General features: G+C 38.1%; 1 long non-coding RNA gene across 1 annotated transcript; it reads right to left on the bottom strand.

Moving 5' to 3' along the window:
* Window positions 1-7,624: 7,624 nt before the first annotated feature.
* Window positions 7,625-10,903, bottom strand: LOC136256493 (uncharacterized). The gene is made up of 4 exons (XR_010701517.1): window positions 10,818-10,903; window positions 9,356-9,411; window positions 8,960-9,050; window positions 7,625-7,884 (listed from the first exon to the last, which is right to left on the bottom strand). It is a non-coding gene; the product is annotated as an uncharacterized lncRNA (long non-coding RNA).
* Window positions 10,904-10,934: the final 31 nt, after the last annotated feature.

The following is a 10,934-nucleotide window of genomic DNA, read 5'->3' as shown; positions in this document are numbered from 1 at the left end:
ACATGTATATTTGAGCATGCAGGAAGTAGTAGTCAAGTCATTTCAGAATAATTTGGCAATTAACGTCACAGCTTGTTGCTACCATTTCTTACATACTGCACTCTGGACCAATTTATTAAGGTGCATTAATGAGGAGACGGCGCTAACTGGCAAAGCAAATTTTATCCATGTCTCAGACTTTATTAGTTGTGGACTATAGGCTACTTATAGGAGTATAATATGTGTTTAAACTGTGTGCCATGAAAACTGCCTTGCTTTGAATGCGGTGTTTCACAAGGCATTGCATGTACTTGTGTCTGCACACTCACAAGTGCATGTGCTTTATAAACATTGAACAACTTAAAGTACTTCATGTCCACTACAGGATGCCAACAATGAAGATATGGTTATCACAATTCGCCAACATTTGTTGAAGCATGCAACTTATTTATTTCCTGTCATGTGTATAAACTATATAAAGATCTTCACAACAATAATCTTTCAAGATACTAAAAGTTGCAGTTCTGAATCATATAGGTATGTTCTTTGACTTCTTTCATTACAAATATTCCCTATTTGTGAGAACAGACACAAACAAATGACATGGGCAAGCATACAAAAGGGATGAAAATACAATTTCAGTGCATGGCCTTGTTGTAGCGGCCACCTGTATAGAAATCCCATCTACTAACTTCCAAATTCCTCAAGTGAAAAATTTACATACACAGTAACCCCCCCAGCTACTAAAGCCAGAAAAAGTGATCGGTTTCACTGTAAATGTGAAGTGTCAGAAAATCTTTAAAACCTTAAAAATCATGAGAAATACATGCAATGTCTAATGCTTTGCAAATGTAGGTTGCTGTTTTGTAAGTCTTCACATAGAAAGGGTAAGGTATATATTATCTATGGTCTTCACGACTATGTGAATAACAGAATTTTGCAGGCATCATAAAAAAGCCCTGCCACGTAAATGCCCCTACAAGGCACTAAGCTGCACAGTAACTTACATTTAATCTATGATACCATTCATATTGTAACTAGGACGAACACTTTGAAATATCCTTCAGAGCTACACACAAAGACTTCATTTCTTGATAGTGTTGACACTGACATGAATACGTATGTTATTGGATGTATGTGAGTTCTTTTTAATACAGTGGTGGTTCAAAAGTTTTAAAGTTTGTCAATGATTTCTATAGAGGCTGTGTATATACAGTGGTAAACACATGAAGTGAATAGGTGCTTCACATAACATCACTCTGATATTGGGACAATTATAAGTGGTGTTTGTCCTACGCACTTTTTGGAGTTTAGTCACCTAATTTTCACTAAGTATTCAAAGTCTGTTGTTTGTCAGGTTAACAAATAGAATTGTTTTGGCTAGTTTAAAAGTGTTGAAAATCATATGCATATGATCAGCAGTACTGTATTTCACATACAGAATCCTCTCAATGGATATACCTTCTTAACTATATATCATTTTAAACAGTGTTTTCCAGCTACGTTACATGAAATTACAACATCACAGTGTCAACATTTCTTTATTGCCCTAGCTTCTACTATTGAATAATAAAATGAAGGATTCATTGTTGATGTCTTAAATGCAAACACCATCCATAATTCAGTCACAGAGATTTCACATTTTAAAACCATGAGAGTTTCAATTGCAGTGCATGCATGGATTCTATAGTCCGGGTGTATACTTTCTCACTATACATGGTTACATGCATTAAACATCATGTAAAAGACTACTGGACAAGCAGACAAAATTTCCATTGGTACAAAATCAAAATCAGGAGTTTCTTTTCTTCTTACAGACAATGATACTGCCGGATAGTATACATATTTGTGTTTTCATTTAGGAAACCATACAGAGTGGCATAACCAGCCCTCCCATTAGCTACTGCCTGTAGTGGTAGTATACCAGTAGTGTTGGTATTGATGTTTGTGTGTGTGTGTGTGTGTGTGTGTGTGCAATTGAGCCAGTCTGTCTGCAGTAGTCCACTGTATGTATACATATACATATGAGACAAAGCTGAGTGTTGTATCATACCATACAAAGTTTTGGGGAAAAATTGTAGTTACTTGGCAAGCCTGTCCACAAATTTTCTTGAAAGTTTGAAATTGTTAGGATTTGCTCCAGATCTATACCATATTACATGTTATAGTTAAAATACTGCCACATGTGTACAGAAAATACAGCACAAGGGTGTGTGTCAATAGGCTAATACAGCACAAGGCAAAATCAAGGGCTGAGACATTCCCCAAGTACTGTATTTTTTGTACATCCCATATGTGGTGCTTTAAGTATTATAATGTACTTCCTGGTCGTTTTGCTCAGAGTGATTTCTTGGTTGCTTTAATTTTTGGTGATCAGACTGTCATATAATTTATTTGTAGTCATAGAACAAACTGGTGGGAGGTTTAGTTTGGCTAGTTTGGCATTTGACTGTGTCACAAATGTGAACCATCATACTGTCAGTATGGAATTGTTGCTTTGACATACCAATTAGCTGCATAACTGTTCTGTATGACTTATACAGTACAGTTAATATGCAGATAACTGGTACTGTATACAGTGGAACCTCTCTTAACAAACTCCCTGAAATTAAGGACACAATAGAAAAAAACTCCATAATAAGGACAAAATTTTGGTTCCAACAGGTCTGGTTAATACATTTTTTTACCTCTGAATGAGGAAAACCTCTATATTACAGCAAAATATGACCAACATTTCTGGGTTCCAAAATGTCTGTAATAGAGAGATTCCACTGTAGAAATACAGAACTTCAGCACTTGTGCTGTAAAGCCTTAATAAATAAAAATAATAACTTATAATCCTCACTTTCATTTATCCCTGAAATATATACCTTGAACATATGTATGTGTAGAGATTTGTACAAACAATATCCATTTGTTGATAACTGTTTTCAGTGCATTCATATGTACCAGCATATGGTGTACCAGAACTACAAGTGATAACACAAGAGCCTGTAGACTATTGGTAGCATATTTAGTACTAAAACTATTTGAAACATGACTTTTAACTTATGTAGACTGCTGGTACTTGATGTTACACAACTATATGTAATCCACACAAAAACAGCTAAGATGAAAAAAATGGTATGACCTTAGAAAGCTTGTGTGAAAAAAGTGAAATCAAAGGAAATGGCTGCAACAATGTTAATGCTAACAATGGCATTTTGTGTGGATTTCATTTCTTTTTGTACCCCAAAACCAGCCTTTAGCTGACTATGTATATATAGTACACACGCACACTCTTCACATATAAAAATACACAAGTACACAAACACTACAGACACATAAAAGAAACAAGCACTTATCAAGGCCATTGAAGTATTATACCCACAGATACACACAGAGTACATACAACAGTGCTTACAAGGTTAAGTTAATTATATGACAAATTACTATGACAATAATAGTCCTTGATCCTGTGACACAACACCATAAACACTATCAAAACATCACCACGTTAATCAAACCATAAAACAATATGGACATCTGTTATCACTGTACACCATGTACCATAACATTGTGGTCCAATTTGGTAACAATGTGTATCACACTGTATAGGAGGGATATCCCCAAACAAAATGGTGCTCCCCTAAAAGCTGCCACCAAAAATCACTTTGTGTGTCGAAAAGCACTTTACGTTTTGGCTTTCTTACTTACTTCACTACTGGAAGGTTTGAAGCTAAATGGTACATGCATCATTCAGCTACAACTGTATGCCAACCTAACTCACATCTGGACAAGTGTCTGTCCTCTGCAACTTACCTTTCCAAAACACACTGGATATGTCATCTTCTTCATGCAAGAAAGAAAGAAAAAACAAACAAACAACAAAACAATGATATCCAGGCATTAATTCTCCATATTGACACTTTCATAATAAGACACCATAATTGGGCATTATTTGAAGCACTTTAACAGGTAGTAGACACCCAGTAGAGATAACTGTAGCTGTATGATAGCTTTGTCACTGACTGCAGGGCACGATAAAAATTGTGAAGATAATGACTTCATGATATAGAATGTATACCTAAAATTGCTTTGTAAAATTCACATGCACATGTACATATACAGTTCGCCGGTGGAAATTTTTAATATTTAAGTACAAAATTTTGTTACGTACATATGTTTTGGTGGTACAATGAAGCCTCTTTCGTAAGGAGTCAATAATACAGCCTCAATAATAAGGTGGAACAAAACTACAGTACAGGTTAAGTTCTACGTCTTCATAGTCACCAATTCCAAATACACCTCATTAAGTAGACCAAGACTATAAGTTTATATATGATCCTACTAATGCGGTTACACTAAACTTGTACATGGAATTTTCTGGTACATTAACAATACTATAAAGAAAAAACTCCTTGGTGGGGAAGTGAACCCCCGGCCTCCTGTGTGACAGACAGGGATACTAACCATTATACTACCAAGTAACTACACATAAAACAAAATTATTCAGCTACTTTAACCTCAAAATCCAAATAAGCTGTAGCAATCAATGATTCTGACAGCACGGCAATACTTTGCCAGAGTGCATGGTTTATTTTTTAAAGTAATAAAGTGTCTAGAGTTCAACTTGCTTAACATCCTTTTGAAAATAATGTTCAACTAAAATGATGGCTGATATGGTACCATAATACACATTGTGAGTGCACCATGCTTATTATCCTTTTGTCTTCCCAATTTCATATAAAAATACTGAACCAAATCACAGAGTAAAGGTTTTAACTTTTGTATGACAAGTTTATGTCATACTAATAAGTTGGCAAACAATTTCAAGGTATCTATTTCAATCATGAAAAAGTATTGAGGGTTTATTCTATAATGTACCACTCTGCGTAGGCAGTTCAAAGGCACCGCCAGTGCCATAATTTGTATATTGCACTGCTGCAGACCGCAGCGAGTGCATTATAACTTATAACGCACTGGTTGCGGTTTTGTAGACCACAACGAGTGCATTATAAGTTATAATGCACCGACCGCAGTGCAATATACAGATATTGCACTGGCTGCGGTTTTGTGCAGCATAGCACAAGTGCCGGTGGCGAAGACCACTACGACACCTCACCTAATAGGTGGAAAGACACTACACAGATCACTCGAATTCTTTTATAGCCTGACATGTAAAGGTCGATTGTGGGCCATAATGTCACCAATACGTATAATGTTTACAAGCAGCCAATGGTGATCGAAAAAGCCAACGCGGGTGGCCACAACTCTAGTCTACATATATATAAACGTACTTATACACCTTACTAGTCTGGTGCCATCTTAGCCCAGATTAAATTGTAGTCCACTTCGACAATGACTCAATAATACAAATATATTCTAAATAATACTAACCTTTACGTTCAATTGTGGTAACCAGTTTTGTCATGCCACCAGATTCGAGTTTAGCCAGTGTGAATAGTAAGAGTTAGACTAATATCATTTAGTAGTTAGGTTTTGTTTACTTAAACCGTCTATTTAGCTGCTTTTTTTTCGCTCGAGAGAATCACTATGGCGATTAGTCTGGTGCTTAGTCTATATGGCACGCTGGCATGCTGAGCACTACATGATGAGAGTGGAACAGCGAATGCAGGTTAGTGATATAACCCATAGCGTACTAGCTTTCAATATCTCAGGTGGCTGCAGTACTGCAGGGGGAACGTCATCGCAACGTCAGGCTTGGTTACCCACAATCGATGTTAGAAACCTGGCCTTTATAAGTGTTACAGCTGTCTTGTGAGACTCTCCCCACCTATTAGGTGAATGGTACATAACAGTTATACAACATGCACTCGTGCTCTGCCTGTATAAACGTACTTGCCTTCAGGCCTGACGGCCCTCAGGCTCGTGCGTTTATATCAGGCAGAGCACTCGTGGCCGTTGTATAACTATATAATAAAGCATCTTCAAAATAAATTGGCTGCATGTGAGAATAACATCTCCTGAAAAACTAATAAAATACATGGAATGATGTGGGTACAAGGGCCACCAATAGAGGTAGGCATCTTGGCTGCTTGGACACCATCTAGAGAGGGTAAGTAGCTGGAATTCTAGGAAAACAGGATGGTAATGGAAAGCGGGAATGACTAATGGAAAATACCTGATAAAGGTCATCATGTGAATATACAGTCTGGATTTTACAGCACAATTGCTTCCCCTTGTAGCATTGTGGCTAGATCCATCTACTAAAATAAGCGAAACACTCTAATAGAGCAGTCAAGAATGTTTCACTAACTATCACCCACCAGGAACCTGGATGGACTATAGTTGTCATAGGCTAGGTATATTGACTAGCTAAGTCATCTACACTGAAAGTTAGCTACTCCCTTGAAACCATAAACATTTTGAATTTTTAACCATTAGATTTACAAAATATTTTCATTAACTAACAGTGTCTGCATATAGATGTGGGAAGTTGCACCTATAACCTCAGAGAAAATGTCACATGATGGGCATGTTGTAGCTGCAGTATGTGTAGGTGCATGGCTCCAATGAGGAGACTAAGGACAATATGAGCAGCACTCACTCTCTTGGAGCTACTTCATTTTGATTAACATACCAGTGCTGTATGCATAGTCCCATCAAATGACTTCTTATCTGGAAGCAGTAGGTGTAGTTTCTAATATAACACACACTGTCAGTTAACTAAAATGCTTTGTGAATCTCTTCATTTTAATGTTTAATGGTTGGAATGTCTATGGCTTCAAAGGAGTAGCTAACTTTCAGTATTGATGACTTATCCAGTCTATATACCTAATCTATGACAGCTGTAGTCTATCACTTCATAGGCCACCAATGTACCAAATATTCTTGACTACTCTATTAGAGTGTTTTGATTGTTTGGTGAAAGGATCCAACACAATGCTACAAAGAAGCATTGTGCTGTAAAATCCACCCTGTATATTGCGTAACAACTTTTATCAGGCATTTTTCGTCGTTCTTGTTCCTGTTTTCCCAGAATTCTATTTACTCTATGACTGTGAAATAAGTCATGGCACACGCATTCACACGTGCATGCAAACACATAAAGCCTATGGCAGCCGTGCGAAACAGAGCTGTTGCTACCCAGCGAACCAGCACTGGGATGCCTGTGCACCTATCAGACGCTTAAGCCTTACGCAGGCAAATTCTCCTGGGGCAGGGCTAGTAACATACAGGAGGACTGTCCAGGTCTCATGGAGAGAGGTCACAGAACCTGAAGTTGTGCAACGACCCCAACAGTACTAAGCGAGACAAGGACTGTTGGGTATTTGCTTCCCCAGTAAACACCAGGTACCCAGTGCTGTTGCAGCTGGGTGGGCTGCTTCTCCAGATGACACCAGGCCACCAGGTCCCCAATATACAGCTGGGTAGACTGGAGCAATGTGAGTAAAGTTTCTTGCCCAAAGAAGTAACAACAATACCAAAGTGGCATAACTGGGCATCGAACCAGGAACCTTTTTGATTAACAGGACGATGTTCTAGCCACTTGGCTATGCTGCCTCACACACACATGCACGCACACATGCACGCACACACACACACACACACACACACACACACACACACACACACACACACACACACACACACACACACACACACACGCGCACACATGAACTTAAAGTCAGCCAACCTGGGATGATGCTGTCCAGGGATGTGGTCACTCTTCCTTATCATCGGCAAGGATGAGTAGCGGTACACTTATGCCTTGCAACATCTTTTTAAAGAGTGATGGCAAGTGGCACAAACAAAAGCTTGTTTAAAGGTGGCACCATCACTTGTTGACTATGCCATCTGGTACAATCTTTGTACCATGATGATTCATCTATCCCATACTTTCTTCAAATCTTGACGGATCTAGTCCCTCCAACAAAGCTTAGCACCATGTGCAGGACACTTCTAGGGAGCCAACCAAATAACAGCTGGTAACAGGTTTTTTTGGTTGGTTTTACACACAAACACACACACATGCAATACGTATCCATACATACAAATATTAGTAATAGCTGTGATGGTGTGGTTATTATAACATCAATCCATCTACATTTTGTATTTAAACTGCTTGCATAATTCCACAATGGTTAACTGAAAATGTTTACTTACAATGTTGTTGTTTTAAAAGTCCATGTTAGGTGTCTTCCTTCAACGTTAACCAAGTATTTTAAAATTATATATAACATAATTGTGGTCTCTATGGTCATGTTTGTATAGGTGGTCATTTGATACTGGAATGGGTAACAGTCCACCAGCACTGTCAGCCACTGCTACTACAACCTGTTAGTAATGCACCTCACTTCTTCTGGCAAGTACAGTGTACATATAGTAGAGTGTAGTGTGAGTGTAGTGGTTGCGTGTATGAAAATACAGAGAACAGAATGTTACAATGGTTATCCTAACTAAATGAGGGGAGAGAAGGGTGCTCATATAATTGAAAGGTATGTAAAATCAAACATCCATACATTTATATACAGAGCTCTGCTCAACTACTCTAATAAAGCATACACTTGTTGACAAAATACTCTAGAACAGTCAATATTGACATTTGGATAAGTGATTGTTTGGTTAATACAGTGTAGGTGCTTGGATAATCAAGATTCCACTGTATTCAGTATACATGCACACACACACACACACACACACACACACACACACACACACACACACACACACACACACACACACACACACACACACACACACACACACACACACACACACACACACACACACACACACACACACACACACACACACACACACACACACACACACACACACACACACACACACACGTATGACTCATTCACTCCAATTGATAGCAATGTACTGTATAATTATTAAATAATTACTAAATTACAAATGATACTGTTCATATAGTACTGTATGTAATACAGGTGAAAAGGGGATGATACCAACAGAAGGCAGCAGGATGAGTTCTTACTAACACAAAAGAAGTAGCAGCAGTTTAGCTAACCTTTCGAGTTTGATTGTTCTAAAGTTACTGTTATAACTACAGCCATATAATCCAGGACAAGAAATCAGCATCAAATCCTTCCACCTTGTGTCTAGCCAAAAATACATTTTGGTACATAACAATACATCATTGAAAAATTAATATGTTAGTTAGTATAGTTCAGCACTAACAAATTTTTCTGTTTTAACACAATTTTAGGAACACATTGTGACTGCTCTATATGAATACTCTATTAGACTATGGCATTTTTCTGTAGTTTTCAGTCCACATATATAATGGCCAAAATCTCATTCTGAGGTCTAGTCCTCCCCTTACTGCCGCATATGTTACTATACAAACTACCACACACAGAAAGACAGACATACGTACACACACAGAGTGGTAATTAGGACATACCTGTACATATGCACAATTAGTTTTCCCACTATTCGACACCAATGTTAAAAATCCCACTACAAAATAGAATACGTAATTGTCAAACCTCAAACATCTATACATTGTTATGAAATTACTTATAGCTCAGTAAAATTGTCCCTTTTGTGATCTATGTGTGATCTATAGTCAGCGTGTTCTTGTGGTATACACCCCATGTAGTTGATGTGGTGACCATAATGAAGTGACCTTAATATAGAGGTCGCCGCTAAAAGGTTTTATACACTGACACACATCACATAGCTAGTCTGGTATATCACAGACCCTTCCCTACACTAAAGCTTATAGTATCTACTTTTCAATTTCCAAATTGATAAATCTCAGTGTGACAAGGGTCTATAATGTAGTAGACTATCCCTTATAGGCAGTGGAATGGGCTGGTCATCTCCCATTCCTGCTGCATTAATCAATGCTTATACAAATGATACTCTAATAGAGCAGTCAATAACTCTAATAGAACAGTCACATTCTGTAGCCACTTAATTTATCTGTAACAACACCGTGAAAATAGTCTAAAATAGAACAGAGCTTGAAACTTTTCTCAGAAATATCCTGTTGTGTATTTTCATTGCCAATTCCTACTCCACCCCCTCCCACTTTGGCCTGTCCCACCATCCCAGACTACACTGTATGTCAATTCCTCATTTAAAATACTATGCACATGCTAGCAGCCAGTAACACACCTATCAATGCCATGCTCACCTGTGAGTCCTCATGTACTAAACATGTGTTTATGGGGCTATTGACTACTGCAGTTTATGACTCAAGTTACTTCGCCCCAATGGAGGGGAATTTGATACTAGAAATGTATTACCCTATATCATAAGATGACCCAGAGTAGGGTGGGGGTAGGACATGCCATCATATTAAATAGACATGAATAGACCACCATGAGTCGATTTAATCAGAGACATGATACCAACGTGCACTTGGAGTGAGACCAGACCCAAGGTTAAAATGAATGAGTGAGGCCGGTCTTCTCTCAGAAAAATTCCTGTAAAAATTGCAAAAAAAAATGGATCACTTGCTTTGACTATTTTCAGTTATATTTTTTCATTTTAAGCACTGTTTAGTGCTTTGCTGAGAGGTATGAAGTGAAATTAAATTACGTGAGAGTTTAATTTTCCAGGAATTGCAATGTGTGAGGTGGAAAACTACGCATGAGACAGCGATCCGATGCGTGTGTCTCACGTGTAATGAGGTCACCTGCTAGGTCGGCATAGATAATAGACACCTATTAATATCTATGCTTTAGTTGACCCCATTTTATAAATGTAACGTATAATAATATTGTACTTGATCACTTGATGACTATGCACTGTACACACAATCTAGTCAGGCGGCGCCCGCCCCCCTTCGCAAAGACTCACTTTATGCGAAGGGGCGGGCGCCGCCAGACTACACACCATCATGAACTTGTCCTCACTCCTTGTCTACACCAAATCCATCTCTCGATAATCTATGGTTTGAGCATCACGAGGTAAACATTTTCACTAAATAACATGAAATTTACTAAATATGTGATAAATACACTAGCTATGAA

Source organism: Dysidea avara, chromosome 5 (genome assembly GCF_963678975.1).
Source record: "Dysidea avara chromosome 5, odDysAvar1.4, whole genome shotgun sequence".
Classification (NCBI taxonomy): Eukaryota; Metazoa; Porifera; class Demospongiae; order Dictyoceratida; family Dysideidae; genus Dysidea; species Dysidea avara.
This window is presented reverse-complemented; position numbering and strand designations above follow the sequence as displayed.